The sequence below is a fragment of the Taeniopygia guttata genome, chromosome 1 (assembly GCF_048771995.1).
Source record: "Taeniopygia guttata chromosome 1, bTaeGut7.mat, whole genome shotgun sequence".
Lineage (NCBI taxonomy): Eukaryota > Metazoa > Chordata > Aves > Passeriformes > Estrildidae > Taeniopygia > Taeniopygia guttata.
The window spans coordinates 107964733-107988122 of NC_133024.1; the positions used below are offsets into that span (position 1 = coordinate 107964733).

Genomic DNA, 23390 nt, shown 5'->3' on the forward strand with positions numbered 1-23390 from the left:
CTGCCAAGGCGCTCTCGCTTTGATATTCCGCGCCACGGCCGCTCCTCCGCTTGCTCCTAATCACGCAAATGCGAGCTTGCCCCGGCGCTCTCCGTAATAAACACTGAGCGCGTCTCGCTGGGAGCCCAAAGTAAATAGTGTATCGGAGAAGCGGGGCTGCGCTGGGAAGCCGAGATCTTCCACTTTTTCGCATTTAGCAACAGACCGAGGCGTCGTGCGCGCCCTCCTCGAGCCAGGCTCCGTGTGATTTACTTTCTGGTTGCAATGCAGATATACACTTGTCAGTTCAAGGGCAGGACAGAAACTGTGCAAGCGGAGTCTTGCGAACGGAAATCTCCCATTTACGAGGTTCTCCTCCAGCACCAAAAGCCACCCTCCAGCACCTTTGTTCTGCATGCAGCTGCTTTTACACACACACACACACACACACACCCTCCGCCCTCCACCCAGCCACATCACCATCCAACCCTTCTCCCGCGTCTCACTCCTCAGATGGATTCTCAGTTTTTTCCCGACTGACCCTGGGGAAGGCGGTGGGGGGGAGCAAGGGGGAGGGAGCCCGGGAGAGGTTGATGATGAATGACAAGGCAAATGATAAGAGCCGAAGCGACAGCAAAAGCAAACAGAAGTGGTCTCTCGCAGGGCCCAGAACCGTCCGCGGCCACGGGAGTTGTGCCTGTGCCATGAAGGCAGGGTTGGCCTCCGCAAGGCAGCCCGGCTTCTCCGGGCCGAGATAAACACATTTCGGTCACGTGGCGAGTCTATACGGTGCCATGCTCCTATTTGCCTTCCCCGCTCGCTTTTGGCTTCTCACAATAACATGCCATCCGCCAGCCAGCTCCGAGGCTAACCTCACCTCCCTGGCGCCCGGCCAGCCCGCCCCGGCCCGGCCGTGCAGGGAGAAGCCGCGACTCCCGTGGGGAGGTTGCACCCCGGCCTGGGGCTGGCAGCAGCCCAAGCCAGAGCTGGGGAAGCGCCCGGCTGCATCCCGCTTTGGGGCTGGAACGGGAGTTGGCTGCACGGGGGTGAAAGCAGGGGCCAGGACTGGCCAGATCCCCAGGACAGGGTTAAGGAAGAGCGCGGTGTCCCCGCAGGGTGGAGTTTCGCCCGGGGACCGCAGGTGCGGGGCGTATGCGGGTGCTGCTGACTTCAGGGCGGGGGGAACCCCCGCATCTCCGTCAGGATCGTCCGGGCGTAGAACGGGCTCCGAAGAGAAGTGGGGGGGAACGGGGCACCCGCGGCGAGACGCCAGCTTTGCTGTTTTAAAATGGCTGAAAAGGGTGTCCCCGGGCATCCCCTTCCCGGGAGCAGCCGCGGCGAACCCCGTGGCCCCGAGCACCGCGGGCGCCGGCGGCGGCCCCGGTTGGTTACGGGAACAATGAGCCACCGCGGGCGCGCCCGGTGCCTCCCCGCTGCTGCCGGGGCCGGCCGGGGGCAGCGCCGCGGGGCCGGGGGCGCAGGCGGCGGGGGAGGCGTTCGGGGGGAGCGGGAGGCTGGAGCCGGCCAAGCGCCCCCCCGGCCGGCGGAACGAGCGTGCCGTTTAATCCCTTTATCCCCGCTCGCTGGTGGCGGTGCGAGCCGCCGGGCCGGGAGCCACCCGCCTGCCACCGGGGAGGCACGGCTGGCTCGGCGCCGCAGATGTCGCCGGGTGGGAGCGGGGAGCCGATCCCCAGCGGCACCGCCTCCACCAGGGCAGCAGCCCCCGGGCACCCGGACACTGCCTGACCGCGCACCGGAGCATTCGCTCCCTTCGGAGCCCCCGAGGCTTTCCTGCCGTCGGGCACCGCAGCCGTGCCCCGGCACCCCGCTCGGGGCCCGGCCGCCTCCCCGTCTCGTTCCCGGGGCAGGCCTCTCTTCTGTCCCCGCGGGAGCACCATCTGCAGCCTCCCCTCTGTCCAGGGCTCCCCGGAGCCCCTGGGCGAGCGAGGAGCAGCCCCCGGTGAGGTGCCCAGGGTGCAGCCCGTGCTCCCAAATCCGGCAATTACGCAAATGCCCGGGACGCTCTCCCCTTTGATCTGAACTTCCTCGGAGTGATCCCTTCTCATTACGGGGCATGAAAATGCCTCTCGGACGTGTAAAGTGAGCTACAGAGCTCCTTTCATTCCCTTTTGTTTCCCGCACCGGGCTCGTCTCTCCAGCCCCGCATTCCCCAAGCGCCGGGAAAGAGGACGGAAAGGGGCTCCCGGGGGAGGCGGCGGGACGTGGGAGCAGCCCGGGCCGCCGGTTGTCATGGCGAGGCCAAGCGTCTTCCCAAGTTATGTGCGACTAATGGGTTTGTGCCCCGCTCGGCTCCGGCTTCACCTTTCCCCCCGCTGCTCGGCTCCCCGCCGACCTCCCCGCCCGTGCCCCGGGAGGCAGCGGCGGCGGCGGCCCCGGCGAGCGGCGGAGCCTCGTCCGTGTGACTCAGTGCCCGCGTATCAAACCCGCCGCGGGGGAAGGAGCGGAGCGAGGCGGCGGAGGACTCCCGTCGACGGGAGTGCAGTCCTCGAGCGACTTTAAACTCCATCTTCTGCTGCGCTCCTTACCACCTCTTGTTTCAGTTTTGATAACTGAGGCTGAGGAGGCACTGAATGTATCAGAGGTTTAGAATGTCTACGCAAACGTGGATATGGTTTTCAAGACTCCCAGGAGCCATGGCTGGGATTTTGTGTTATCTTATTTTTCTCCCTTTTTTTTTTTTTTTTTTTTTTTGAAAGGATATTAAGAAAGTTTATGCTGTCTTGAAAACTGTTCCTCTGCAAGAAAAACATTCTGACCATTTGCTGGAGGCCATTTTATGAAACCTCAAGGAGGTTAATAGCTTGCATAATTTCAGGAATGTCAGGTCTCTCCTTAATACCTTCTTCTCATTCTCTGCCATTTACTCAGACAAACCAGGAGCACTGGAGGCCAAGCCCTCCCGTGACACACAATGGACTCCTACCTGAATCCTCCTATCTGAGGGGCCTGCACCAGAAAACAGATGGACTTCTTCCCTGCTCTGCTCATACACGGTGCTGAGAGAAAACCTGCAACGTATCTGTGAGACTTAGGGATGCACATGAAAGGGGGCACAGTGTAAGGAGCCCACCCTAAGTATGGAGGAATTTTGCTGGAATTTGCTATTTCATCTAGAGAAGCACTGGTAGATGTGGCATGAATGAAATTGTGCTGCTGCAACACAAAGCTGAACAAACGGGAGGAGAATTATTTGAACTGTTTCTAAAATGTTGTCATGTTTGTTAACAGCTGCTTAACTCCAGTGTCTAACAAGCTCTTGGAAAATAAGTTTATTAATAAAAAAAAAAGAAAAGGCAATGCCCCTGCCTGCTTACAATTAAATGATGACAGCTTATAATGCATTCCTTTGAGACCTCCAGTAATATCAGGACTCAGGGGACTGGAAATACCTAATTCATAGATTTTTTAAACCAAGAACGGGCTGTTATGATCAGCTGGTCTGACCTGCCACATATCATGGGCCAGTGAATTTCAGCCAGACGTTCTTGTATCAGACCCATAAATTCTGCCTGAGCTTTTAACTTGGCATCCAATCTTGCTCTGAAGATTTTTAAGTAACAGGAAAAACCACTGCTTACCTCAGTTGTTCCAGTGGTTATGTCCCCTCACTGTTTTTTTTTTTTGGTTTTTTTTTTTGTTAAAGTACCTATTTCTGCTCAGAATTCATAGTGCTTCATTTTCCAACATAGGATCTCATTATGCCTTTGTCTGCCACATTAAAGAGATCTTGACTATCAGAAATCTCCCCATAGAGACACTTAGGGCACTTAAAGACTATGATCAAACCAAGTCATAGCCTCCTCTTGGATAAATTAATAGATGGGATTTCTTTAGTCTTTTGCAATAGGATGCGATTCCCAGACCTTGAATCACTCTTCTAGCTCTCTTCTGATCCCATATTAATTTGCCAATGCACTTTTAACATGCAAACACCGCAACAGAGCCGGACACAGTATTGCAGCAACAGCCTCATTCATGTCGGAAGCGCTAATGGCATAATTAAGTTTACTTGTTTAAAACCCTATGCAGAATACTTTTATAGATAGCTTTAGCAATGCTGACTTTATTAAAACCCCATTTAAAAAGTCACCTGTCTTCATGCAGACTAGTGTTGTTCATCAAAATCACAGTGCTGAGCACAGCTTGAGCAAAGTGCAGAGCTAGCTTAGTTTTTCTGGCTGGGGCTTTTTCAGTGCTCCATCAGCCCTAGCCTTCAGTAGGGCTTCATATTTTTTTCTTTTGTCTGTAAGAAGCAACTGCTGCATATTCTCACAATGGCACTCGCCCTGGATGTACAGTGACAGGGAAGCGTGGGCAGAGCTTCACTCCACCATTCCCTCTTTTCCCTGTTCGTCTCTGGTGGTACCAAAGCCCTCATTAAGTTGCTCCAAGACTCAGGGTAGTTCAGTCCTGTCAGTGCCCCAGTGATGGGGCTCAGTTTTGGGACACTCCTCCCCAGGAGAATGCTTTTTCAGCCATGTCAAAGCGTCTGCTTTCACACCTCAGCCCATTTCCCGCCCACCTTCTCATGAACACTGCTCCAAGAGATGGGCATTGAGCTTGGTAAGGCTGTGAGTGACATTGCATTGGGTGCTGCAAGCCTGGACTCTGTTCTGCATGAGAGGTGGCCTGAGTTAGAGCCAAAAATGCCCTGGATTATTTGGGTGAGACAGGTTCCTGAAAGCCTCAGCAGTAGTTGGGATTGCATTGTGTTGTGCTTTGTACAGCGAGGATTAAATATTCTGACCCAACAATCTCTTTCCATATTATTTGTATTCTCAAAAGCAGAGGATCACGTAGGATAGACGAATTCTAGGAAATGGCTGAGCCTCAGCTTCATACACTATCTCTGTGCTTCCTAGCAGGAGTCACACCTGAGCAACACTCCTTTATTTATTTTCCTCCCAAATGATAGGTCTTTTTTCATGGTTCTGGTTGGAGAGACAGGTTGGTCATGGTCACATATCAAACCAAAGGTGCTTTTCCTACCAAGGGCAATCAGACTGGCATCTTCTAGCTCACCTGGTTTCCCAGGCTGTCCTTACTGAGATCTGTGCCCTAGCAGATGTTGTGGCACATGCTGGAGACTGGGTGAGCTTAGTGGGCCTGCACCACGGTCATCTCCCGGTGGGAAAGTAGCTGTGACCTGCCCAGGAAAGCTGGTTCCCATGTAGGAATGATTCTCCATTTGCACAGAGATGCTTAAGGGACTTGCATGCCACTTATTCTGCCACTACCTCTGGGAATGTGGTGGCAGAGCATAAAGCCAGTGTAACTACACTTTTTATGCTAAGGTGATCTGTGATGAAGTTCACATTACATTAGAGAGCCTGGAGGCTGCTACTGCAATACCTGTCAAGGCCCAGCCTGCATAAACCAACACCAAGACAGGGACAGCTCAGGATCAAGGGTTATGTTTCTTATATGCTTACGCCCCATCTCACATTTTGCACCATGCAATAGCACCACATCTGCCCCTTTAATCATAAATTATCCATTAGCTTAAATTATTTTTCCCATGACACATAGCACAGCCTTCAAGTCCTACTAGTAGCAGCCCTCCCTTCATTTATACTTTCCACGTGCCCTCGTTTTACAATGAGTCAGACACACTTGCCCTCTCTTCCTATGACTTACACTTTCCTACCTCAGAGGACACATATATCAGAAGACACATCTGATGGCCCAGTTTATGGATATCCTCTCATACAATGGGCGTCACTCCTTTCCAGAACCACTGCTAGACAGCCTTCGGGTTCAAATCAAACTCTCCATTAGACCCAACTACAAAAAAGCCAGCACAGAGAAGTCACCTTTGTTATAACAAAACACCCTTGAGTTGCACTTAATTCTAGTAAGCAGCACATTATCCTCACTCGCTGTACAAAAATGCAATTTATAATTTCAAAAAGCAATAATCATTCAAACCATCAGACCTGCAGCTTTGAGGCACAAGCAGGATGGGATTGCTTCTCTTCTGTCTAATTTACCTGCGAGCCACTCATGACAACCTGCACTTGTTTCTTGCCAGGCTGCTGCAGCCAACAGTATTTGGGTCTGAGTGACTCTTTTGGGGTGTGCTCCCCTCCAGCTCTCTTAGGGGTTTGCCAGTGGTTTTCATGGAGAGCAGAACGAGGCTGTCCGTGTAAAAACCAATGTTGACATTTTCTTGTTTAAATATCATACATCAGAGGGGGGTCACGGGAGCCAAGGCCACCAGAAAGGGTTCCCCCACAAGCTATTATTTCCTTTTAAAAGCACCAGGGAGCCAGCAGTCTCAGCTGGGCCTCACACCCGTTTGTCTGCCCTTCTCTGTGAGCTGGCTGACTGCTGCCAGTGCCACTTAGCAAATACAGATGTTCAGGTCTTTTTCTTTCACCACGGGCCTCACTTATCCCTGTGCAGAGGTCTGCTACTAAATGAATGCATCGTTTAAGCCCTGTTTTCAAGGCCATGTGAAGTACACACCCCATCCACGCTCAGCTCACTCTTTGCTTGCAAAAATCTACAGTGCTTTCCTATCAAATTTGAAACAAATGGCACTCAAACTTATTTTAAAAATTAATTGAACCAATACATCAACAACTTTCATGTTTTCAGAGCCTGTATGGCCCTCGCCTGGGAAATTAGAACTGCAGGAGGGTAATTTTGCATTTAAATCAATGGAGCTCTCTTTCCTGACAAGGTTGTCTTCACACTAAGACAAGCAGCTCTACCAGGGTTCCAAAGAAAGGAAACTATTAGGTGTCCTGCACCCATGGCACACCTGATCTCCCTGCCAGGAGAGTTTCCTGGGGAGCTGTGGAAGTGTCACCCTCACATTAGCATCATATGGGGCAATGTTGTTGCGGGATCCTTCTACACCCTGTACCCTAGCTCCTCTCTCTTCCCATTCATCCAAGCACAGCTCACCTGCTGTGCCTTATTCCATGCATTTTCCCCTGTTCCTGGTGTGGGAGTGCCATGCTGAGAGTGAGCAGGCTGTCAGGCTGCTATCAGATGCTGAGCTAGGAAAAAGTGTGTTTGGGGACTGCTCAGGAGAAGGAGCAGAGAAAGTGATGGAAGACATGGCCTTTCCCAGGGAGGGACCGGCTGCAGGATTTATCTTTTTATCTAAACCCCTGAACAGATTTGCTGCCAAAAGAAAGATAATCCACATTATGTGGAAACACAATTACATTCACATGAACACACACACACAAACACACACTGTTCCCTTCTAACCACAGGACACAGACTTTGGGAGTGGTGGCCTTGGTGAGACATGGCAAAGGAGCCCATGACTAAGTCCAGGAGCTCACCTGCCTCTCTGTACCACCAGCATAGCACTCGTGGCCATCTGCCTCTATAGACTTTACAGTTTTTCTTCCATTTTTGGGGCAGGCAGGAGCAATCTGTCTTCTGTGTCTACAGAGTGCCCAGCACTCTAAAGCTCCTGGCACATAACACAACATTTGTCAACCTGGAAAGATAAAATACTATTCAAATTTAGCATATGTCAATCTCCCTATTTATTTCTGTGTGTCCTGAGCCTTAGCCTAGTCCAAAACCTCTCCTTACTGTTTTATATTTTGATAATAGGAACAGTGTATTAGATAATGCAAGGCAGAGTCTACCCCAAAGAATCAAAACAGGCAGCATTGACAGAGTTTCTAAGAATATGAAGGCATCATTTAGGTGGTCATGTAGTGGTCTTCAAGAATTTTCGATGACAGGACTTCTGAACTCATTCTCCCCCTTCTCAGAAGTGTTCTGAGGGTGGTGAGATGTCAAAACAGTGAAAAAGAGAGACAAGACTTGCCAAACTGTAGCTGGGAGAACATCAGAGGTGTAAGCTTGGCTGCAAGAAGGCCTGCAGGCTGGTGGGGATGGCTGCCTGCTGCCTGCTGCTTCTTGCAGAATTAAGAGAGGCAGCAAAGGGCTGAGGTTAGAAGAGGGGCCTGGGGTACACCTGTGTTCCAAACTGAAGCAGCTTTCATACCTTTTGGTAACCAGCCAACTGCTCCAAGCCACTGGGCTTTGCCCATTCTGCTTTAGTAATGTTCTCCACTGTTTTGCTTCTGAGGCTCAGCCATCACCATGGAACAGCACTCCCAAGGAGATTTTTAAATGCTGCAAGGGGACAGCAGTGGAAAGATTATCAGAACCACCTTGGTCTGAGCTGCTGGGACTTAGATCCTTCCAGGCATTAATTCAGTGAAAGCCAGACAGGATCAGGCTGAAAGTGGCACAATGTGCTGTTGGAAGCAAATCCACATAGTTTCAAGTACACACAAACCATTTTCTATGGGACCTTGGAGTGGTTTACAAGAGCGCTCAGGGGACCAGGTGACTTTAAGCATGGTGAATTTCAGCTGCATAACCAAGGCTTAACACTGTGACCACAGCCCTCCCTGAGGTAGCGATGACTGCAAAGGCCAAGCCAACAAGTTGGAAAGGATTGTTTTCCTTTTTCATTGCTACTGTCTGGTTTTCCAGCTTCTTGAGTCAAGGATACTGCTTGAAAAGGGATGTATGTTACCATCACAACATAAGCTTGTGTTTTCTCTCTCTTCTAAAATGCTGGATGTACCTAGTCAGAGAGCAGCTCCACGCAGAACACACAGGAAGGTGTGGAGACCTGGGGCCGTTTTTTGCCTACTGCTCTTCAGGTTGCTCAAAAGTTTTAGTCCTGCCTCCAGACAGTGAACAACAAGGCTCAGGGCTAGAAAGAGTATATAATATCTATGCAATATCTCTCCCCTCACAAGGCAGGGACCAATCAACTACACCCAAACCCCATCAGGCCCTGGGAAATGAGTTTTACTCTTGGTTTGCCACAAGCCTTGTCCCAGATAGCAAAGAAGGACCTTGTCTTAAGCCAGTCTGAAAGAGTTGTATTGAAACACACATATCTGCTGTTGTCTCATTCTTGCACTCTTCTTTCAGATGTTTCCTTGCCATGGGAGACAATATCCCCAAGCCCTCATTCACACGTACCTACAGGACTGCTTCCAGCTTTTATTTCAGTTTTCAGTGGCACAGTTTATATTCAGTTTTCCCCAGACAAGAGTTACTCTGACATCTCCACACACACACACACACACACACACACACAGAGGGATCTCTCTGAATGCCATATGCATCATCTTTTGCTCTCCTGCTCCCAGGCAGACCAGGGCTCAGCCTGCCCAGGCATGTGCCACACCACACCTCCTCCCCATGGTCTGCCCAGAGTCCATCCCCATTTCCTGCACCTTCCACTGTGCCAACACCAGCCACTTCTGGAGGACCAGAGCAACTGCTGTGGTGCAGCAAGGGCACATGAATCATTTACCTCCTAGCCAGTCCTCTCTGCTGTGATCCAGCAGGAGTGGCACAGTGCTCTCGCTCCAGCTCCTTAAGTGGTGCTCAGAGGTACAGAGCAGGTTCTAGATTTTTGTCTCTCTCTGAATTTGGGCTCAGTACCTCTGCTTGCAGGGCTGCACAGGCAGCTGGCTTGCTGCTGTGCCCCTTCTCTTCCTCTGCCATCCCTGATGGGTTAAAACTTCCTCCAAAGGCCAGGGGGTGGAGGGGAGCAGAGGGAGAAGGCAGAGCTCCGTGGGACACCGATGGAAATCGCTCCAGGGTGCTGGTGAGGAGCATGAAGGCAGCTGGTCAGCTCTGCAAGCACAGGGCAGTCGGGAGCAGGGGGCGAGGGCTGGGAGATGTCACTTGCATGACCTGGGGCCGGGGCCATCACCGAGCCGGGGGACAAAGTGCCCTGGCCGGCTCCCGTGGGGCTGCCGGGGGCAGGGGCACAGCTCAGACGCCGCTCCCAGCCCCACACCGTGCTGCACATCCTCCTCGGGGACCCGGCCACGTCTCCCCGCTTGCTTAGCCCGGGGGGACACCCGGAGGAGCCCTGTCCCGCTGCTGCCATCCCCTGCCCCAGCCCCGACGGCACGGCCCGTTCCTGCCCTGCCTGCCTCGGGCTGCGAGGTGGTGCTGGCCCCGGGCAGTGTTTTCTGCCTTGAGGAAGTGGCCTGCATCACACCGAGCCAAAACCCCGGCCCTGCGAGTCACCCTGTCCTAGGAAGAGCCTTCGATATCCCGGCTGCCTGGGGGTAGCAGGGAGCTCCAGAAAATACCAAGTGCGTGCTTGGACTGCATCAAAGGTATTTATTTTGATTGTCCCTTGGCTATAACTTTCATCGTTCGCCTTTGTTTTATAGCTGCTCAAGTTTACTTGCAGAATTAAGACAGATTTAGGGGGGAGGGGGAGGAAGGGGGTAGGAAGCCTTTGTTCTCCGGAGTGTGCTTGTCTTACTTTTGCATCATGTGGCCCGAGCGGCACACACACACACATCCCCCCCGCCCCGACCGTATTTACTCTATCTCGAGTGAGTCCTTTGAAGGAGAGGGCAGAGTCGTCGTTAACCCCCTGCGTGCCTGCTGGGCCCTCCGCCGGCAGAGCCGGTCCTGAATCCCGGGGCCACGGGTGTCTCTTTGACGGACGGCATCAGTCGTATGTCTGCCCTCCCAAAAAAGCCCACAGCGGCCATCCCGTGGCGGTCTCCGCTCCAGCAGCATGCACGGGGAGCCAGCGGCGGTGGGCCTCTCGGAGAGAGCCCGGGGATACCCCCTTGATCACTAGCAGACCGGGCTGCTTACACGAGGCTGGAGATGCCTACAAACTCGAAACAGCTGCCGGGCTTTGCTCTGGCCTGACTGCTAAAATACGCCGATCTCCTTTTAATCTGTTTCATATTCACAAATTAAGCACTTAGCCTAGGTAATAAATCACGAGGCAGTTTACGAGGCTAGCAGGAGACAAACAAGTGGAAAGGGAAAACAATCGCCTAAAAGTAGATTCCGTATAACTGAAACTATAACTCGGAAATGTAACAAATGTAACTCGGAAAACCCAGTCCGCGCTCCCCGGGGCGGCGGCAGCGCCCCGCGGTCCCGGCACCGGGCGAGCCGCACCGGGACCGGCCGAGCCCGCATTTGTCGGCGCAGCAGGGCTCCGCTCGCACCCCGGACTCCGGCCTTTGTCTCCCCGGGTACCGGCCGCCCACACCGGCTCCACCTGGGAGAGGAGCCGCCAGTCGGCCTGGAAATAATGACTCGAGCTGGCGATAACCTCGTCTTGCACACACGCACACGGGCTCGTCTCCGGCTGGGGCGGGGGGGCAGGAAAGTGATGATGGAAAAAAAATAAAGTGCGGGCTCGCCTCACGCCGAGCCGCGTATGATGTGGCACTCCCCGGTGTCCCCGGGGAAGGCGGCCCCAGAGGTGCCGGGGGCTCCGGAGCGCACGCTCCCGGCCGCCGGGCGCGGGGGAGGGCAGCAGCTGGAAAGTGACTCCTTGGCTAGCGGAGTTATCCCCTACTCCTCTTTCCGGGATGGCCGGTGCAGGGGGACACCGCGGTTGCCGAGGGACACACGCCCCCAAGCCCCCGCGTGGGGACACTGTCACGGTCACCAGCCGTGGGCGTCGCTGGCGGGGGACGGGGCTCCGGAGGGGAGGTCCCAGCCCCAGCCCGGCTCCTGCGGCGGGAAAAGGGAACCGGGAGGCGGGCGAGCCTGCAGAAGTGCCAGCCGGGCGCTGGCAGCGGGGGGCCGGGGCACTGCTGCCCGCGGTGGCAGCCCGGGACTCCCCGGCGCTTTGCCCAGAGTCACTTCCCGGGAGAGCCGCCAGCCGCTCCGGGGCACGGAGCCGAAGTCCCCAAGACAAAAGATCCGACGCCAAAACCCCTCCTGGCAAAGTCGCAGCGTGCCGAAAGTATTTCACCAGGGAGTTTTCCCCCTCCCCCGGCGGAGCTCCGCGCCGGGCCGAGCCGTGGCAGCGGGGCCGCCGCCGCTTGCGGGAGGGGGAGCGAGCAGGGGAGGGCGGCAGGGCTGCTGTGTGGGGACATCCCCCGGGAGAGGTGAGGGGGGAGTGGAGCCGTGATTTAAAGGAACTCCCGCGAAAGGGAGCGACACAGACCTGCGGCCGTCCACCGAATCCAATCTGCCGAGCTGTGGGTGCGAAGAGGCGCTGTCAGGGGCTATTTATCTCTCGCCGGAACGGCGGCTCCGGTCCCCGCATCGCCCGCCGGTAACAATGGCAGCGGCCGGCGGCTTTCCACGCGCCTGGGCGGCGGAATGGATGGCGGAAGATGCCGCCGCGCTCCGCTCACACGGGCTCGTTCATGCATCCCTCTTGGCCAGAACCTCTCGCTACTGCCGCTCCGCCGAGAGCTCTGGCCCGCTCCCCCACCCCCCCTGCTCCTCCACCCACCCCTCACAGCCCGCCCTTCCCCAATTTTCCATTTTCAGGACTTTGGCACGGAGCCAGACATGTCAGGAGGGGATGAAACTTGACACAGAGATCTCAACCCAGAGCGATTTCCTCCTCCCCCCCCTCCCCCCCCCCGCCTTCCCACCTCCCCCACCCCCGTCCCCAGCCCCTAAGTTAACTTGAAGATAGTTTGGCCATATTTCAGTTTGAAAAGAAGGGGAAATTGCAGGTCACTGGTGCATGGTCGGGCCGGGTGCATTTTTTTAATTTAAAACGGTAGACATCGAGGCCTGAAAAGCATCTGCAAGCCCGTGCACTTTAACTGCTCCTCTCGGCCGCGGCACGGTTAACCCCTGTGTGCCCCGGCCGCCTGCCCGGAGGGACTCCGGACCCGTTCGGGCAGCGAGCCCGGCGCGGAGCTGCGGAGGGCGGCCGGGCCGGCGGAGCAGAGCGCTTCTACAGCCTTCCCCCTCCGCCCCCTTCGCCACCAAACGCCGGGGCTGGGTCGTACCCGCCGGCAGGATGAGGCCCCCGGCGCGGAAGAGCGGCCAAGCGACAAGGAGCTCGCTGAAGGAGTCCCCCCGCCGCTCCCCGCTCCCGTCTCCGCCCTCGGGCGGACGAGGCAGCGCTCCCCGCGGTGCCCCCGCAGCGCCCGCGGGGCAGCGCCGGGCCACGGGAGCGATGCTCGGCTGCTCCTCTCGCCCTCAGCGGCCCCCTCGGTCCGGGACACACCGGAGGGCTTCCCGCACCCCCGGCCAGCTGGGCGTGCTGATAAGGGCGAGGGATAAGGGGGGGTTGGAGGGTGGGGAGGGGGACGGACCCGGAATGAGGGAGGGAAAACTCCCGAAACGAGCAGAAGCAGGGAGCGGAGCCCGAGCTAACTCCGGGGAGGATGCCTCAGCACTTTCTCTATTATGCATTTCCAGCACAAGGAAAGCTAATTCCTCCGCTGAGGGCCTCAATCAGGCATTTATTTGACACTCATGATGCATGAACGGCTAAACACTAGTCTAAGCGGAGGATCAGCCGCTAGTTTATAGCTCGCGAGGTTTTTTTTGATGCAGGTGAATTATGTTGATCTCTGAATGCCTCTTATTCCTGGTGGCGGCCGGGGAGGGGGTGGGGGGGTGGGGAGAAGGGGAGGAGAGAAAAAGAAAACAAGAAGAGGGGGAGTGTGGGGGAGATGAACTTCTTCAAGCTCCTCTACCGCACACCCGGGAAACATTTTGGCCGGGAGTTTTGGCTGGCACCCCTCCTCACCGCCCTCTCCTGACCCGCAGGCTGCCCCTGCTGTTCCTGCTCGCCCTCCACGCTGCATGCTGGCCCGGCTGAGCCCCTCGGACACCGGGGCCGGGCCGGGCCGGGCCGCTCTGCGGGGCCTCTCCACGCTCGGCGGGGAAACGCTCCCCCGGGAAACGGAGAAGTAGCGTGGAGTGGGGAGCGTCACGGAGACAGCATGGAGTGGGGAGGAGGAGGAGGAGGTGGAGGAGGAGGGGAGAAACCATATGGAGCAGGAGGGAGGGAGGCGACACGGAACGAGCGAGCCGGGAGAGCAGGGGAAGCAGTGGGAAGCCGGGTGGCCGCTCCGGCCCGGGGCGCTGGGGCGGGCGGGGGCAGCCCCCGAGGGGCCTGCGGGGGCTGGGGGGCTCGGCAGAGCGTCAGCCAGGCCCTGCTGCCTCCCTCCCTCCCTCCCTCCCTCCCTCAGGGCTGCACTTTCTCTCCAGCTCCGCCACACTCTCCCGGGCACTGCCCTTTATCATTTATTTTAAATTTTTTTTCCTCCTGCTGGCCTTTTTCCAACTGTTGTTCCAAGACCGAAAAAAAAAAAAACAATTAAGTAGGAGTCATGTCTTGTGACGTGCACAATCTCTTCTAACGCCTGAGTTCAATTTTACACAACATTTAATACAAATATTAAAAATCAATAAATCAGGGAGGTTGTTAATGAAATGTTACAGTGAGTGTGTGTCACCAGATAGGATTTTGGTGGGAAACATGTCTGATTTAGCAAAAGCTGAATGCAGTTGTATTATTTATCCTTCTGCTAAAAACAAAAGATAAAGGTGTTCATTAAATCATATCAAATCGAATTAAACTCTATTGGCGGGTCCCTCCAGCAGAACAGAAGTATGAAAAACAGGGGATGGAAAATGAATCTCAATGCATCTCTTGACAACGGAACAGGAATCGGAACGCATTAAAAATAAATCAGAGCGCTGCTGTAGGTCACAACAGAAGGATTCGACTGTAGTGGAATAATGGGACGAGAGCAGAAAGGCAGACTACCCTGCAGGTACACCCTGCTACTAGAAGGGGAAGCCAGGTTTTCTAAACGACAGGTCACAACAGCTCTGTAAGAAACAGCCTTTACCCCATTCACGCTGCTTCTTCATGTCCCCTTCCCCTGGCTGTCGGGACTGCAGTGCTCCCCAGCTTCTCGGCATGCTGCCAGCTGAGCATTTTGCAGGCTGGTGGCTTTGCCTGTCACCATCCCCACCCACCATCCCTCCCGGGCCTTTGCACCTCTCCCTTTTCTCCACCCTGGCCGGTCCCCACTCTCGCTGACTCGAATCTGCCGTGCTTTCGCCCGGCCTGTGGCACTGTTCAGCTATTCCCCGTGACCGGTCTCAGCCCTTGCAGGAGTCCTCGGGAGCCGTCTGCAGAGCGATCTGCCAAAAAGCTGCAGCTGCCCGGGGTGAGGAGCGGGAGTACCCTGCCCGGCCCCTCTCCCGGTCGCAGCTCCCGTTGTCTCCAGCTGCGAGGAGTGGCGTGGGGTGACAGAACCGGGGGACATTCTGCCCTCTGCCGTGATGTGGCTGAGAGATGATGGTGGCCTTCTAGCACCCCTGGGAGCCCAGGCCGCGGCTCCCTGGAAACTCGAGGGGCGCAGCTTGCTCCCGTTCTTCCTCCCAGCGTACCGAGGCCCCAGCTCGGGCCGTGCTGCGGTGGGAACCATGGCAGAGAAAAGAGGTGGTCTCCTGCCACTGCCACGCCAGGAAAGAAAGGTCTGTGACCGCCGGAACGAGTGTTGCCGGCCTCTTCTCGAGCTCTCGTGCGGCTTCCCCAGGCTTGGACTTTGCTCCCTGCTCTCCTGACACAGCTCCTTTCGTCCTCCTCTCCTGAGGGCAGGCAGAGTCCCTTCCTCACCCCAAGAGCACTGGGGCTTTTCTGGCCCTGTTAGCAACTGGATGCAAAAGTGATGTCCCCGCCGAGCCCTCCGCGAGCAGAGGGGCTGCACAAGCCCTGCTCAGGCGGGGACCGCCTCTCTTCCCGTGCGGGCCTGCGGCGGCCGACGCTGCAGAACGGCTCGGGAAGAGCGATCGGAGGAGCCGACCCCCGCCCCACCCCGGGTTCGTTCCTCGAGGAAGATGTGAAGGCTAGCCGGGGGTCAGTGCCACTGGAGAAGCTGCGGGATCAGCTCTGCCCTGCCGCCTGCAGAGCCGGGAGTGAGCGAGGCGGCGGGGAGGCAGCGGGGAGGCTGATGCGCGGCAGCCGGGAGTGCTCGGCACCGAGCCCGGAACGCGCCGCCAGAGCGGGAGCGCGGCGCCCCCGCGGTGCGGCCAGCGGGGCCGACACGGCCGAGCCCCGGCGGTGGAGGGAGCGGGAACCCCCGGGAGGGCATGGCTGCAAACCCTCTTGCCGGTTCACGATCGGGAGGCTCCACTCCCGCTCCCTCCACCTCTCCCTTCCTGCCTCCCCGGGGCCGGCCGTGCCGCGCAGCAGCGGTTTAGGCGTGCGGCACCGCCGGAACGCGATAAACAAGGGTGGCCATCTGCCCTCCGCCCGCTGCCAGCCCGCCGGCACTGCCCCTGGCAGCGCTCGGGGCTTGCTTGCCCCGGCCCCGGCCCCGCTCCCGTCCCGGGGCGCTGCGGGGACGAGGTGAGGGGTCAGGGAACCGGCGATGCTCTCCGCGGCCGCTCCGTACGCGGCTGCTCACTCGCCCCGCGGGCCATGCCGCGGGCTCATCTCGCCGGGAGCGCAACTTCTGCTTCGACCTGAAGTTGCAGCTCCTCTGTTTGTTTATTTCCCCGGCCACGGTGGCCGGCTGCCAAGCACGCCGACCTTGCCTATTAAAAACCCATTTCTCTTGCCCTGCGCGGAGCAGCAGTTTGCTCGCCGCGCTCTGTTTTTTCGTTAAAATAAAGCGCTGCAAAGTCTGCTCGGGGGTGTCGGGGGAGGCTGGTAATGGGGGGGTGGTGTGGTGGTGGAGCTCTGCCCGCTTCACGCGTCCCTCCCGGGGCCACCGCGGTCTCCGGGGCGCCGCCGCCGCCGTACGCCGGGATCGCGGCGGGGCGGGGTGACCGCCCCGGCTCCCCGGCCAAGCCATTTCCTGCCCTCCGGAGCCGCGGCCCCTCGCCGGCGGCCAAGCAGTAGCTGGGTCTGGCTGAGGGACGGCGGGCATCGGGGCTGGGCGGAGAGGTTGGAAAAATCAACACGCGGCAGCGGTGGCGGAGGGCAGCGGCTGATCCCATTAGCCTCGTCAAGCCGGAGCGGCTGAGCCGGAACAGCGGGGTCACCGCTGCCAGGGGCGCCCCGGGCCGCGGAACCGAGTGGCGAGAGGGCGATGCTGGGTTCCTCCCCTTCTTCCCTTCGTGTCCCTCGGGGTCCCCACGCCCTTATCGGCCGAGGCAGCCGAGGAGGGACGCGGAGGAGTCGTTGCTGCGTACCCACCCCTCCGGGGGCAGGAGCCCGACAGCTTTGTGCCGCTGGGCTCAGGGGGCCTTTTCTCCTCGCCACTTTATTCAGAACGCGCTCCGGCCAGCCCGACCGGGCCGGGCCCCGGCTCGCAGCTCCCTCACCCTTGGCACTACCCCTGTGCGCAGGGCCTCCTCCAATACCCGAGGGCGGCCTCTCTTCTCCTCTAGGACGATCTAGAAGTCGTCCAAAGCAAGTTGCTTTTAGAGCAGATACAACAATAAAGTATATTGAAATAAGTCTGCGGTTGGTGAGTTTCCAGCGATACTTAATGGCACTCGTGGTAAACAGTCCCTCTCTGTGCGAGCGGGGAAAATCATCCAGACACAAGCACATTCCACCCTCTTTAGGGCTCCCTGGCTGTTATTATAGTTATTGCATTACTCTGGTGTAAGCCTTTTGTAACTAAGCTTCTATAAACCCCGCTTACAAGCACCCTGATTAGAATTTTCCTTGCCAGTAACCAAAGGCCACCCGCTTTCCAGTGCTATACAGAGGGAGCCGTCAACAGCCACCCCTCTGAATGTACGCTTTGTTCCTGGCAACAAGGAAACGAGTGGGCTTCTATTGGGGAGAATGCAACCCTTCTTTTAAATATCACACAGCGAGAGCTGATGGGGTACTGGGCTTCGGAGAGGCTGCGATGGAGGGAGAGAGACACGGCGGGGTCACGGGAGCGCGGAGTGGCCGAGCCCTAATGCTACCCACGAAGCGAAGCGGCTGCCACTCAGCCGCCGGCCGGAGGATCATCTGGCTGATCCCGGCTCAGGGGCGGGCGGGGATGGAGCCAGGGCCTGGAGGGAGAAGAAAAAGAGAACGCTGGATAATGGTTTCCCAGCAGCACACTCCCCTCTGGCACCCTGTCTTCCAGCTCTCCAAGCAAGGGGAGAGCAGCGTTTCGCAGGCCCGGGGTGGACCCCAGTGCAGGGAACGGTGGTGACCTTCCTAGGAGCTCACCCAGCACACCCAGCATCCCCGCCCCTCCAGGGATGCTTGATGCCCTGGGAAAGTGAACGCCGAGTGAGTGTAGGACATCACCATTTCTGCACACACGGGGCTTAGCTGCCGGGCACCCCCACTTCCAGAGAAGAAGAATCCCCCGGTGGCCGGGAAGGAGCGAGAAGGAGGTGAGTGGGCAGTCAGCCTCCTCCGGAGGGCTCCGTGCCGGCCCAGCCATTGTGAGCGCCCGAGAGCCCGGCTCGCCGGGTGTCAGCGATTAACCGTGCCGTGTCCAACACGTATGGTAGCGACATTACTAAGGAGGTGAGAGCTTGGCGCTCAAAAGGCCAAAATGCTGGGCTTTCGCTTTCGTTCAGGATGTGTGTAACACAGTCTTTTCTCAGCTCGTCTGATTTTTAACTTCCTCTAAAGCTCTCTCCCTCTCTTTTATTTCCTTTGCTCGCAGAGCAGCAACGAGAGACCAAGAGGAAACACGCTGCTGCTGTGCAAAATGTGGACCATGTGTGGGAACTATTTACTCAGAGTGCAACTGCAGGCACCAGGCGAGGGGCTGGCAGAACTGGGGGCGGTGGAGAGTGAGGCTACGTCTCTCTCACACTTTACCCCGTCCTCTTGTCTTCCCTAAAGCCAAACCACATCGCTGTGTGTGTAACGGTGCGTTTTACTGACTTCTCTCTGAGCTTGTAGTGGGGTGCGTTTTTTTGTTGGTTTTTTCTTTTTTTTTTTTTTTCTGTCCAAGGTTTTTACGTTCTGCTTTTGTGCCTCACCCACCTCAAGCCTCAAGCAAAGGGTTAAATCTTTGGAGCCCTGCAAGGAACCAGAGTTTAAAAAAAAAGGAAGAAAAAAGAAAGAAAAAGGTGGGGGGGGTGGGGGGGAAGGAGTAAAAGCGTGAAGAAGTGGGAAGAGAGGGCTGCACGGTCCCCTGATCATCCTTTTGATGGCTGAAAAATAATAAAAATCATTAATAATAATCCCTAGCCTTTTTTTTTTTTTTTTCTATTTGGCTGTACCAGGAAGTGCCTCTGGCCTTGAAACTCCCTATTACTTCTCTTCCCCCAACCCCCGTCCTTTCCTTAGGAAGTGAGAAGAAAAAGGTCTGCAGCTGACAAATATTATCCATCCTTTTCATCGATCGGAGCATATACAGATGTGATAGCTTGATGTACGCTGCAAACCGGCTGATCCATCGCTTTCTCCCTCTCTGGCTGGCTCTGGTTCGGCCTCCTCCTCCTCCCCCTTTGTTCTTCCCCCCCCCCCCCCCTTCCCTCTCTTTAAATAGATTTCAAGGCGCTGCCTGTTGGAGAGCAGCTCTCCAGAGAGAGCGAGCTATTGCTTTCCTGCCGATAGCCTCCCCCCTTCTCCAGTTTCCAAACAGAAAACAATCCCCGGCCCAAGGAACCTGTGCTGGGCCTGGTGGAAGGAGTTAAACTAACAGCGAAGAGCGAGATAAGGAGGCAGCTCGCTTCACCATCGCTTTCGAGTCCTGTGTTTAAAAAAAAAAAATAAACTAAATAAAAAATTAAATATAAATAAATAATAAACAAATAAAAATACATTTCGTGGCTCCTCGTTTGCACCATCACGAGGACAAGAGACAGTTTATCCCGGGGCATTGCCCGACCTGGTCCCGGCGGTGATGCCCCAGCCCCGGGTTGACGGGCACGGCGCGGCTCGGAGCGGGCGGGCGCCTGGGACGCGGCTGGCGGCGCGAAGCGAAAGGGTTAAACCTCCCCTCCACCGCCCTCCTCTCTCGCCGGAGAATAAGCGTTCGCACGAAGCGTTTCTGAGGAGGCAGGCTGCGAGCAGGCCTTTCGCAGGGGATCCATGGCTACCTCGGGGCTTGCCACCCAAACGCTGACCCTCCCCTGGTGCCCTGTGCTGCCAGCGCGGGTCCACCAGGCACTTGCCACCAGTGTTTCCAAAGGTTAGCCAAGGTCTCCGGTCCTCGCAGACGGGAGAGCATTACGAAACTGCCTTTGTATCTGCAGGAACTTACATAAAAAACAGGCGAGAAGGAGGCGAAGGAGAGAGAGCCCCCCTCTCCAGGCGGGCTGGGGGCTCTCCCCGCGGGTGTGGGGACCCCCACGTACATCTCTCTCCCCAGGGCACTGCGCCGCCCGGCAGGCAGCTCGCCCGCGGAAGAACCGGGGTAGCCCTCTTCTCCAGCCCCCCACGACCTGCCCGGTGCTCGCCCGGTGCCGGGGAGAACCAGCCGGCAGCGGGGCTGCCGCGGCGAAAATGGAGTGGGAGGAGGGAAAAGTGCTATCCGGAGAGCTGTTGTGACAGATGCTAAGCTTTGCCCTACGCGTGCTGGTGAGAGAAGGAGTTAAAAGCAAGCTGCTTTTTCGATCGAGCTGCTTCCCCGAGCGTCGGAAGGAGCGGCTTGCTAGAAAGCCGTCCATCAGCAACCAGTCCAACCTGCCCGTGATAATATGCGATCAACACCAAATCACCCCCGCTAGGCACGATCCATCATCGCTACGATGCAATGGGCCCTTGTATGGATGTGTCTACACGGGGGGCGGGCGGGGAGAAGAAGGGGAGGGAGCGGAAAAGAGAGAGGGAGAGCGTGTGTGGATGTGTGTGCGAGGGGGGGACCGCATAATTCACCGGAATGGGAATCGCCGCCTCCCCCGGTTCTCGGCGAACGGAGCTGCCCGAGCCAGCGGAGCCGAAACTTGCTGGGCCGGGGCTGAGCGCGGAGCCTGGCACACGGCCCCGCCGCCGCCTCCGACTGACATCAGCCTCCCCTCCCCCTCCTCGCTCCTCCTGGGCAAGCTTGACTGGCGTAAAATTAATAATTAATAGGGTGAAATTGATTAAAGGGCTGGGCGCGAGATGGGGGCGCTCGGAGAGCCCTTCCCCTAGCCGGTCGCTCCGCATCCGCCTCCCCGCCGGCAGCGGCCCGGGAGCGGGGACTGGCCGCCGCCGGCGAGCCAGGGGAGCTCGGGGACAGCTCAACCCGAGCAGGAAGGAAAAGGGCGGCGGGGACCGGGGAGGAGGAGGAAGGCGGCGGCTGCAGCAGCCAACCCCGCTGGGTGGCTGGCTGTAACCGAGATCGGCCGCACGGGCAGCGGCGGCGGCAGGCGGGGGCTGGCCCGGGGCTGGCTCGGCTCAGCGCAGCTGGGTGTGTGTGTGTGTGCGTGAGTGTGTGTGTACAAAGCCGGGTCCCGGGAGCTGCCCGAGGGCGGTGCTCGGCAGCACAAGGCCAAACCCCCCGGGCCCCCCCGCTTCTCCCCCACCGTGATCAGTCTCTGCCACGGAGGGAGTGGGGAACCGCAGGGGACGCGGCCGGGCCAACGCACGCCTCAGCCTCCAGCCCCGCGGAGGTGGGAAAGGGTTAAACGTTGGAGGGAGACGGGGAGGAGGACGGGGGATGGGGAGCGAGGGAAGGGGGGCCGCCGAGCACAGCGCTGAGCGCAGGGAAACCACAGCGCACCTGGGCTCGGCTCGGGAGCCGGAACGAGCCGCCGCCTCCTCCTCCCTCTTTCCCTCCCTCCCGCCCTTCCTCCAGCTCGGTGCCTGCTTGGCCCATATCGCGGCTCTATCTCTGCAGCAGCGGGAGCTCAGCTCCTCTGTTTCTATCAGCTGCTCCCTCTAACCCCAGTGACCCAGATAACAGCGGCGGCCTCCCCCCACACCCCGGCCGCAAGCGCGCCGGGGGCCCCGGTCCTGCTTCTCACCGGCCCTCCCTGCCCTCCGCGCCGCCTCCCGCTGCCTCCCTGCCGGGCCGTCCCCGGCCGGCCGCCTCAGCCCCAGCGGGTTCCCCCCGGCCCCGTGGCTCCGGCCCCGACCCCCGCGGGAGGCAGCAAACCCGCCCCCTCCCTGGGCGCTTTCGCTCCCGGCTGGGGAGGGCGGCGCTGCTCCCCGCCGCCCCTCTCGGACAGCTTGGGGTTATTGTTTGCCTGCGCTGCGTCAGCCCGCCGTCAAAATAATAATTAAAAGCAAAACAAACACCCCGATCCGGTCTTTCCTGGACACGCGGGTCGGAGCCACCGCAGCCCAAGTGTTGTTATTCCCGGGCTGGAAATAGCCCTGGCTCCGCCCTGGACAATCGCCTGTCAGAGGCCTCTTCTCTCCCCTCCCTGGAGGCCCTTCCCTGCCCTGCTTTATTTACTTTTGAAGTGTCTGGATTGATGGAGAACTGCGAACGGCACTTTCTTCCCCCGGCTCCCTCCTGCACCAGGGCTCCGCCGGAGCCTCTTACCGCACCCGGCGCTCCGCGCCAGCATGACCCAAGATAACCCGGCCCCGGAGAGGCCAGGGCGATCGGGGGAGGGCGCTTAACCAAACCAAACCAAACAGATCGATCCGTCCCCAGCCGGGGCCACGGAAGCCCAGGGCGGCAGTGGGGGGGTATCGGGCACCCCTCGCAGCAGTTCCCGGACGGGCGGGGGTGAGCTGCCGTCCCAGAGCCGCCCGTCCGCCCTGCACGCCCGCCGGGGAGGGAGGGCGGAAGGGAGATCGCGGCAGGGCCCGTAACGACACAAGGGATAAACACCAAAGTTATCACCAGCCGTGACCAAAATAAATGCCTGTGATAAAAAAGCACTGACAGGATGATCCATTACGCGGGTGTCACTGCCTACAACGAGGTTCAATCAGATACGCCGGTTGCCGTGGACAACGGGGGAAGCGGCGGTACCGGGCTGACGACTTTTCTGGAGAGGCGGGTGGTGGTTGCCATCAGGGAGGTGACACGGCGCGATCTGCATGAGGGTGGCCCGGCATCGCGGGGAGGGACAGACCGCATCTTCCGCGGCCGCCGCTCGCCTTGCGGCCCCTCCGCTCGTCCGGGAGGCAGCCCCGAACCACCGGCACATCCTCAGGGAGAGGAACGTCGTCCCTTACGGGCGGCCCCGCGGATGTGCACACACCCTCCCCTCTGGGATGCGGTCGGGTCCCTGGGCGGTTCGTGCCCGCCTCGCCCCCGCTGCTGCGGGGCCGGGAGCGCGGCACGGAGCCCCGCGTCCCTCCCGCAGCCCCGCGGTGCAAATCAATGAACGTTTGTTCCGTGCGGCGCGACCCTCTTGCGAGCGGTGCCTGCTCTCAGTGGGGAAAGGGGGAGAGAAGAAAGGCTCTCTGCGGACTCCTGCGCACGTCCTCGCCTCCGGCGAGCTGCTCGCAGGTGCCGGAGCGGGGGCACCGGGGCCGGGCTGGCTGAGAGCCGTACCCCGGAGCGCCGGGCTAATCGCATGGCAGGCCAGCTCGGCGGCACGCCGCGGCCCCGGGCGGTGCGATTAATGAAGGCTCAGAGGCAGCAGGGATGGGCTAAGGGCCAGTCTCCCTTATGCCACATTCCTCTGGATCGGGCCGGGCCGGAACTTGCCCCACACCGGGGAGGGGACGGCGAGAACAAGGTCCTCCGAGCCTGGCGGGGGGGGGGACAAGCCCTTCTCCCCCCGCCGTACACAGGATTGAGCGGCCTTTGGGAACGGCCGTGCCCCAGGTGGGGCTTGCCAGGGAACAGGGGACGATGTCTCTCCACGCC

General features: G+C 58.4%; 1 protein-coding gene and 1 long non-coding RNA gene across 2 annotated transcripts in view; one reads left to right on the forward strand and one right to left on the reverse strand.

Moving 5' to 3' along the window:
- Window positions 1-12203, reverse strand: part of BCOR (BCL6 corepressor) — an 82190-nt gene extending 69987 nt beyond the window's left edge. The window contains exon 1 of the mRNA XM_012569506.5: window positions 11951-12203. The gene's annotated coding sequence lies outside the window, so the exon portion shown is untranslated. The remainder of the gene's footprint in view (window positions 1-11950) is intronic.
- LOC140684996 (uncharacterized) lies at window positions 8737-19455 on the forward strand. The gene is made up of 2 exons (XR_012058068.1): window positions 8737-10136; window positions 18345-19455. It is a non-coding gene; the product is annotated as an uncharacterized lncRNA (long non-coding RNA).
- Window positions 19456-23390: the final 3935 nt, after the last annotated feature.